Source organism: Pyrus communis, chromosome 5 (genome assembly GCF_963583255.1).
Source record: "Pyrus communis chromosome 5, drPyrComm1.1, whole genome shotgun sequence".
Taxonomy (NCBI): domain Eukaryota; kingdom Viridiplantae; phylum Streptophyta; class Magnoliopsida; order Rosales; family Rosaceae; genus Pyrus; species Pyrus communis.
In genome coordinates, this window is record NC_084807.1 from 12,248,548 (window position 1) to 12,258,722 (window position 10,175).

Here is a 10,175-nt window from a genome sequence, read left to right on the forward strand (position 1 = left end):
ATAGGTTTGGAAACAACTGATCAACATAAGAATAAAGAAAAAGAGGTTATTGAACCCATAAGACAAGAGGCTAATGAGACCATGGAAGAAATTAAGATTGAACTCTTAGAAGAAGACATTGAAATGGAGTAGCATCAAAATCTGAGTGACAAAGAAAAACAAGAAAAATATGAAAGTTTTCTTAAGAATTTACCTTCAGACTTAATATTAGATGATATTTTATTAGAAGAAATTTCAAAAGCAAAATTAAGAATAATGCCATTAGACATGCAAAATGAAATCTTGAGCAGAACATCACAGTCCATGAAAGAATTACAATTACAATTACAATGTGCTTTGTATTAGTGAATCCTTAATCCAAAACCAGGGATGAATATTATTACAAAGATGTATCCACCATGTCTTTGTGATAGTACAGAGAATTGTATTTGTAAACCATAGGTTAACATAGTTGTGGCTAGGATTAACATGAGAGATTTTAGACCATGACATTTTAGTTATGAGCATCAGAAAAGGCATAATGTGGTAGAAGTTACCCCAACCTTACTATTAGAGTTTGGCTATCTTGATAAAATATTCATTAACCATATTTCCCAACTAAAATCATTTCATGAAAAACTTATGAAAGTAGCAGAAGATTATCTGGAAAAGTGGAAAGAAATTTGCATAAGTTTTATTAGTAGCCCTCCAGATTGGTATGTACATATGCATAAGGAGAAAGCTAGGCATATAACTATGATTAATGAAGAGTCCTTTAGACAATACTCTATCACTCCACACATGTGGACTTCTTCATACAACAATATTCTAAAATTTCAAGGGATCCAAATGTTTGCCTTAGATGAGTTTGAAGATTTTAGATATTATATGATATTAGTAGCAGAAGAAGAAGAAATGCATATTTACAGCAAGTCAAAAGCCCACCATCAGTCATACTGGAAGCCTCAAAATTTCAAAGGAGAAACAGAAGATATGTATTACAAGGTGAAAGAGGATAGAGAAAGAGACGCAGAGCTAGTAGAAGGTGATGAACAGTACTGGAACAATTTGATAGAAGAAGAGTTGCATAACATCGACAACATGATAGAAGCATGAAAAGTTGGCATCAAATTAGCATAAGTTGAATAATATCATGTAAAATAATGTATTTCCAGACAGAAATGTCAACATCATTGTGGACTGCTTTTAATGACATAAGAGTAAAAAAAGAAAAGAGCTTGACCCATTATAGACTTTTCATACACAAAATGTCCTTTTGATTAAGAGTGAATAGTGCCAAGCCATTTTCATTAAAACTCCCTTATATATATACTAAAAGAGAAGGAGGCAGATTCTCTGCCCTTCGACTTCCCGTGCCTTCCCGTACCCTCCTGTTTTGTGTGCTCACGGTTAAGTCACGTTAACATTTTATATTGTTTTTTTTATAGAGATAATAAGACAAAAAGGAATAGTAATATAAAATGTTGACGTGGTTTAACCGTGACCACACAAATAGAAGGGTAGAGGAGGGCACGGAAAGTCGGAGAGCAGAGAATCAACCTTCAAAAAAGAAAATGTGGTACTGTTCATTCGACAGTGTTATTCCTTTTTTGCCTTTTAGTTGCTCTATAAGTTTAGCTTTTTGTGTGTATTATACAGTAAAATGTCACTTTTGTCCCTGTTGTGCAATAGAAATCTCTCGATTTCTTTAGGAACCCGAGAACAGCACTCAAGTTTGCCATCTCTCTTCCATCTTTGCTCTCTTCGATCTGTACTTTGCACTCTTCGATCTCTGCTTCCTCCATGATTTCTTCTTTTCTGGTCAACTTCTCTTCCCCAAATTTCACCAGCAACTTTGCTCCAGATCTTTCCAATTGAAAAAGCCCACATCATCATCATATATTCCTCATCACCACAGCCACCTTCTACACCTTTTTCATGTCAAAATCTGCTCCAAATTTGTGATTTGATATAATTGGCCTTTAGAAAAAACTTGATGATTTTGAGGGATCCAATTTAACGATTAGAAAATTTTTCACTAATTTTCTGGGTTTGTGGGTTGGGGGGAAGATTAGAAATTTTTTCATTATTTTTCTGGATTTGTGGTTGTTTATGTTATTTAGGGGGGTCTCAGGGAAGCAGATTACACTACAGTAGCAGCGCAGGACCCCGTGGGCCCGGATTTGGTATTGTTCTTACCTCTGTTTCTTCAAATTTTTAATTTCTTTTATATGTAATTTCTATGCTTGCTGTTGAAATGAATATTTTGGTGGAAACTGTTGTTTTATATGAATTGGGGTTTTCACTAAATTAATAAAGATCAAATCTTTGTGGTTCTTTGTTGTTTATCTCAACCTTCCTTCGCCCGCAGCCGGTTGAAGATGACGTGATCCTGATCGTCGGTCATTTCCGCGACAGTTCCGAACGACAGATTTGGTTCCCAAGCTCCAACGATTCTGTCTATGGCAAAGAGAATTCAGGAAGAGTGGAAGATCCTGGAGAAGGATTTGCCAGGCAAGTTCTTTCGTTTTTTATTTTGAATTTCCTTTCAAATAATTGTTTTGAATTAATTGTAGTGAAGTTTTCCCATACTTAGCCTATTCATTTTTATCAAATATTTTGCACTGACTATTCATGATGCTGACTGCTGTAATTAATTTGGTTTTGTACTGAAATTTGGAGTTGAGAATATATGGAATATAGTTGTTGGATTGGTGTTTGTACTATAGAAACTTAGATGTGCTTAAATGATTTCCTTCGTATATTGGCTTCTACAGGGTTGGAAAGGTTGCCTGATAGAGATTTTGGCATAGGTGTGTGCAAGAGGACGGAGTAGTTCATCCCCGAGGCAAGTCTTTTTACACAAATTCGTGTGGAATATATAGTTGTATACTAAGTTTTTTGTAAAAGCTAAAAGTACAAATTTCTTTGTGTACTATCATTTTGAAATGGAATTTTTTGACAATTTTTGGCTTTTGATTTTAAATTGGAATTTGGTTTTCATTGACAAATTCGGTTGCTAGCTTTTGGAAATGAGTCAAATTGCTGTAGAAATACTAATTTAATAACCTGATATTAGCCATTTCCTATCTTTGTGGTGGCTTTGGCATGTCTTTACAAGTGACAAAAAAATGGAAAGAAAAATAACTGACTTATTCAAAACCAAATATAATGGTCCTATGGTTTAGCACCTGCAAGGAAAAGATACCAAAGAGCTCAGATTCTTGCTCCCTCATTTCAGAAATATGACATTGAAGTGATATTTTTTAGGGGATCACTAGGTGGGATTGAAAGAGAGGAGCTTACATACATCCCCATTTTCGTGTTCTTTCTACTATTGTCATTTAGTTAGTTAAAACAATGTTTCTTGCCAGTTGTTTTTTGTTTTATTTTGTATTTCTTTATTGTTGTTTTTTAGTTGGGAAATTGATTAATATGGTCAGCTGAAGCCGTTTATTAAAAATCATTGTGAACATTTAGTTAAATTCAACACTAAAAACATTACCGTGTTGATTTATATATCCAAAGTTTATGTAAGGGTGGATATTTTCTGTTCCATTATCAGGTTTGAGTGCCATTTTAGGAAAACTGAAAAAATGACCTTCAGTTGCTATTTTTGGACCTTGCGCCGTTGGCCTTACTGTAAGTTTGAAAAAACTTTAATTTCGCTACATGCATGTACACTTTTATATGCTAACAGTATGTATATTTTACTTTCATATTTATAACACAATGAGTGTATATGCGATCCACAATTTGGAATTTTTCACTGGAACAAGAATTTTAGAGTCTTGAGTGCGAAAAATTTTGACACCCAAAGTTATTGGATTTCACGATTGATTGGGTGGTTTTCAGTGCATATTACTTACTAAAATGGTGAGGAAGTCCCTTCATTATACTATCTATATTCAATTATAGCACTTTCATTTGCTTACAATTGATTCCAACCCAAATAGAGTATTAGTTGACTTAGAAACAATTCCAATGATTCAACGCGCAAATACCTATCAATCCTACTTGTAATAATTATTGGATTTTTTTTTTGTTTTGCAGAAATATATAGTACAAGGTATAGGCGATAATTCTTCTTCATTGTGAACATTCAGGTAATTTCAACACTTAAAAACATTACAGTCTTCACTTATGTATCCGAAGTTGACATGATGCTGAATATTTTCTTTCCAAAATCAGGTTTGGGTGGCACTTTAAATGCAACAAAAATGAAAAAGGGATTTTCAATTGTTCTTTTTGGACTTGGCTCTGTTTCAATTGAAAAAGGGATTTTCAAGTGTGGACAAACTTTGTTGATACGAAATCCTTTATTATTTATACTTATGCATGCTTTGTTTGGGCTGCTGAAGATGTAAGTAGTTTAGTGGAAAAAAGTAGAATTTTTTTTTTTTGCTTACAACATTATTTCTCTGGTTTTAGCTAAGAAATTTGGAGTGAATGAGTTTGTCAATTTGAAGGACAATGACAAACATGTGCACAAGATGAAAAATCATGGTATTCTTGGTTAATGTTGCAGTTTACATCAACATAGATAGTCAACTTTTATACAACCTTCTAATTTATCAATTTGATCTTTGAAATCAACACATTATTACTGAGATGACCAATGGCAGAGTTGGCAAGACGATAGCAAATCTCAAATTTGTGTACATGTAATCCTCTAAATCAGGTTCAGTTGTGCCTCAAAAAACAAAATCCTCTTAAGAGTTACTATAGTACTTATAGACTGTATTGTATACATAGGCTCTTAATGTAATTCTATAGAAAATAGATGCAAATTTAAAGAATTATTTTATCATGTGGTTAAGGTTTCAAAACCTGTAGCGGAGCTAGTGCACTCAAAATAGAAAAACTGTGTAATTTTGACAACCAATATGCTTTTGATCTTTTGAGTACTCATTCTTATGGTCATAGAGTGGCGTGGTATATGCATTTATTTGCTTAAGTTCATATGGGTGTCAAATGCACACTCATTTGTTTTCATCAAAGACAAACTGTCCAATGCACTGAAAATATAAAAACTCTGTATTTTTGACACCCAGTAACCTTTGATCTTATAAGTACTTTTTCTTGTGGTCCTAGTAGCGTGTTGTATGTGATTATTTGCTTAAGTTCCAGTTGGTATCAAACACTCGCTAGTTTGTTTGTATTATGCTGAAAACAATCCAAAAGTACTCTAAATTGAAAAACTGTGTACTTTTGACACCCAATAAGCTTTTAATCTTTTGTGCACTCATTCTTATGGTACTAGAAGTGCATTATACGTGTCTATTTGCTTAAGTGCCAATGGGTGTCAATAGAATGCTTGTTTGTTTTTATTATTGCAAAAAACAATTCAAATGCTCTCCAAATAGGAAAACTGTTTAATTTTGACACACAAATATCCTTTTAATCTTTTGATTACTCATTCTTATGGCCTAGTAGTGCATTATACATGTTTATTTGCTTAAGTTTCAGTGGGTGTCAAACGTACACTTATTTGTTTTTACTAATGTTGAAAACAATCCAAATGAACTAAAAATAGAAAAACTGTGTAATTTATACACCCAATAAGCTTTCGATCTTTTGAGTACTCATTCTTATGGTCCTAGTATTGCATTATATGTGTTTAGTTTTCTAAATCGCCCATGGGTGTGAAATCGTCACTCCTTTGATTTTATTAATGCCGGAAACAATCTAAATGAACTCCAAATAGAAAGATAGTTGAAAATAAAGGGTTTAAGGTAAATTTAGAATTCTCTACGATCTCACAATTCTCGAATAACAACTTCCAATTCTTTATTCTTCTCCATGATGAGGTATTTATAAGATTACATAGAAGCAATGGTAGGAATAAATCAAAACAATCCCTTGTCAACAAGACAAGGAAACCTAGACTAATCAAATCATATCAAACCTAATTAAATCATATCCCTAAAATACTTTTCTTTTTATTTTCCAACACCCCTCCTCAAACTCTTGATGTGAAACCATGAGTTTGCCAAGAAGGATGTCTTCATTGATACGTTGAAACTAACGCCAATCTTTTCGAAAGCTCAGCAAATCACAATCCCTAAGCACTAACGCCTCTTTTTGAATGCCCAATTGGAATTAGCACCAATCTTTTCGAAAGCCCAAGTTGAACAAACAACTCTTCTCGAAAGCCCGATGAACAAATCATAATCCTCAAAACAAACGCCCCTTTTCGAAAGCCCCATCGGAACTAACCTCTTTTTTCGAAAGCCCGATAAATAAATCTTTTGATATGTTGGAACCAACACCTTTTTGAAAGTTCAGTTGAAACAAACGCTAATCTTTTCAAAAGTTCAAATGAAACTAATTCCTCTTCTCAAAAGCCCCAACCACCAAATGTCTTTTTTCATTCTTCTTGTCTTTTTTTTTTTTCTCTTCTTTTCTTTATTTTCTTCCTCAAACTCATAAATAAACTAACCTAAGAAGAAAGATAAATAAAGTACATAAGGCTCCATGATAAGAAACGGATCTTATCATGCCAAATTTTCATTTTTTTTTCTCTTTTTTCCCCAAGGCAGCAACAGCACAATTTTTTCTTCCTTTTTTTTCTTCCTCGTGGTAGCGAAAATTTATCTTCTTCTAACAACTGTAGATAATCTTCACCCTCAAGTTCATGGATTGTGGGTGCACAAAGAAAATTAGCTTCGTGCACCCATAGGGAACCATTCACAGCAAAGTTCACCAAGAATTGAACTCTGCTCTGATATCAAGTTGAAAATAAAGGATGTAAGGTAAATGTAGAATTCTCTACACTCTCACAATTCTCGAATAACAACTTCCAATTCTTTATTCTTCTCCATAAAGAGGTATTTATAAGATTACATAGGAGCAATACTGGGAATAAATCAAAACAATCATTTGTCAACAAGGCATGGAAACCTAGACCAAATCAAATCATATCAAACCTAATTAAATCATATTTTAAATTGCTAATTAAATCAATATCCCTAAAATACTTCTTTTTATTTTCCAACAAAAACTGTGCACTTTTGACACCCAATAAGCTTCTAATCATTCGAGTACTCATTCTTATAGTTCTAGTACCGCATTATATGTGTTTATTTGCTTAATTTCCAATGAGTGTCAAACGCACACTTGTTTATTTTTATTAATGCCGAAAACAATCTAAATGCACTCCAAATAGAAAAAAGCCATTCATTTTTTACTCCCAATATGCTTTTGAACTTTTGAGTACTCATTCTTATGGTCCTAGCAGTGGATTATACATGTTTATTTGCTTAAGTTCCAATGGGTGTCAAACGCACGCTCATTTGTTTTTATTAATGCAGAAAACTATCCAAATGCACTCCAAATAGAAAAAATGTGTACTTTTGCCACCCAATAAGTGTCCAACTTTGAAGTACTCATTCTTAGGGTCCTCGTAGCGCATTATATGTTTATTTGCTTAATTTCCAATGGGCGTCAAATGCACACTAGTTAGTTTTTATTAATGCTGAAAGTAGTCCAAATGTACTAAAAATAGAAAACATGTGTAAATTTGATACCCACTATATTTTTGATCTTTTGAATACTCATTCTTATGGTCTGATATATCATTATATATGTTTATTTGCTTACATTCCAATGGATGTCATGTGCACCCTCATTTGTTTTATTAATGCCTAAAATAGTCCAAATGCACTCCAAATAGAAAAACTGTATACTTTTGACATCCAATAAGCTTTTGATCTTTTGAGTACTCATCTTCATGGTTCTACTAGCAAAACAAAAGTGTTCACTAACTAAAGTTAGAATGCGTGTCAAACGCACACTCATCTGCTTTTATTAATCCCGGAAATAAGTCCAAATGCACTCCAAATAGAAAAACTGTGTACTTTTGACACCCAATATGCTTTTGATCTTTTGAGTTCTCGTTCTTATGGTCATGGCAACACATTATATGTGCTTATTTGCTTAAGTTTCAATGGATGTCAAACACACGCTAGTTTGTTTTAAATAATGCAGAAAACAGTCCAAATGCACTCCAAATAAAAAAACTAGGTTCTAGACTCAAGGATTCCGTAGCTGTTCTGATTTATCAAAACAAAAGGTTTTCAGATATTCGTTAAAGCTCGTTTGTTTTAATTAATGCCTAAAAGAGTCCAAATGCACACCAAATAGACAAATTGTGCACTTTGGCACCCAATAAGCTTTTTAACTTTTGCGTACTCATTCTTATGGTCCTAGTAGCACATTATACATGTTTATTTACTTAAGTTCCAATTGGTGTCAAATGCACGCTCATTTGTTTTTACAAATGCCGAAAACAATCCAAATGCGCTCCAAATTGAAAAACTGTGTACTTTTGACACCTAATAAGCTTGTGAACTTTTGAGTCCTCATTTTTATAGTCATAATAGTTTATTATATGTGTTTAGTTGCTTAAGTTCCAATGTGTGACAACTGCACACTCGTTTTTTTTATTAATGTCAAAAACTGTCTAAATGCATTCTGAAATTGGTACCAGGTGGAATAACTTGTATATAAAAATTGTAATTCGTGGGATTGACTAGTTATGCTCGCTAGTCGACTAAGATAGATTTGTTAGTCCATAATTCTAATATTCAAATAGCAGCTTCAGTTTCCAGAAACTATCGTAATCAGCAAGGTTATTGTTCATTGCAAGTTATCAATGTGTTAAGTAAGCATAACAATGAACACATACCATTTAGATGTGCAACAGATATATGTAATGTATGTGTGTGTCGGATGTGTGACACAATAAACATAACTTGAACTCAATAAACGTAACTTGAGCACACGATATTTTTGGTCGGAAAAACTCACCTCTAGGTTAAAAAATTGGGGACTATCCACTCAGTCCAATCCACTAGTGTAAACAAAGGTTCATACAAAATCACACAACTTCATCCCTAGATCCCTACCTACGGAGCAGCTTTATCTTTGTGCAACCTTGTCTTACACGAGATGGACTCCTTCGATCTTCACGAAGTGGCAGCTCCTCCTGAATTCATCACCTTATGGCACTGAGATCAACACAATCAATGATATGAAATGAATTTATCATGTGCGCATGAAATCTGGATTCAAATGACCAGTCAAACTATTGAAGGAAGAATCTAACTTGAATCCAAAAGCTTGGTCTAAAAACGAATTTAAAGCTTAAAATCTGACTAAGACATAAATGCAAGACCTTAAAAGCAATGCAACCCTAATAGACAATGATTGGGTGTTTAATGCATGAGAAAGGTTTGGCATTTAAGGTTCATAAATAGAGAAAATGCAAGCTTTAAGCCTTTAAGCAACTCTCTCTCAAACAAATAAAATCTGAACCCTAAAGAACAACCTGAAATCGTAGAAGTAAACATACCCAAGGAAATTAGATTTTCCACCAGCCAACTTGTCCCAAGGACACTTGTCCGCTGCAAAAGAGATCTAGGCAATCAATGGCTAAAAATTGACTACCATCATAAAGGTGTCAGTCAGCCCATGTTGGCTGTCTTAATCTATGTGCCTAGATAGCTAAAAGTCAACGTGCAAAACTTACTAGACAATCAAACTAGACAGAATGCAACACAAATAGGAAAATGAAATACACATGCATGAACAAACCTTTGAGATGAAATGTGTCACTTCTTGAACATTTACTCCAGCAAGAATGGTCCATAAATTGAGTATACTCTAAAGCTAGATTGAGCATGTCTGATGGTTTAATTACAATATTTGACAAGGAAAGGCAAACGCTTAAAGGTAGAATTTACACATTCTTAATAGGAAAACTATGTACTTTTAACACCAAATAAGCTTTTGATCTTTTGAGTACTCATTCTTAATGCGTATTATATGTGTCTATTTTCTTAAGTGCCAAAGCATGACAAATACATGCTCATTTTATCCTATGAATGCTTAAAATAGTGCAAATGCACTACAAATAGAAAAAATGTCTACTTTTGACACAAACTAAGAATTTGATCCTTTGAGTACTCATTCTTAATTTCTTAGTAGTGTATTATATGTGTTTATTTGCTTAAGTTCAAAAGGATGTCAAACACACACTCATTTTATCCCATGAATGCTTAAAACGGTGCAAATACACTCCAAATAAAAAAACTATGGAATTGACTCAAAATAAGCTTTTGAACGTCTGGCTACACATTCTTAATATCTTAGTAGCATATTATATGTGTTTATTTTCTTAAGTTTGAAATGGT

General features: G+C 33.4%; 1 long non-coding RNA gene across 1 annotated transcript; it reads left to right on the forward strand.

Moving 5' to 3' along the window:
- Positions 1-2,037: 2,037 nt before the first annotated feature.
- Positions 2,038-4,298, forward strand: LOC137735411 (uncharacterized). Its single transcript, XR_011068648.1, has 5 exons — positions 2,038-2,165; positions 2,351-2,493; positions 2,757-2,827; positions 4,033-4,085; positions 4,171-4,298. It is a non-coding gene; the product is annotated as an uncharacterized lncRNA (long non-coding RNA).
- Positions 4,299-10,175: the final 5,877 nt, after the last annotated feature.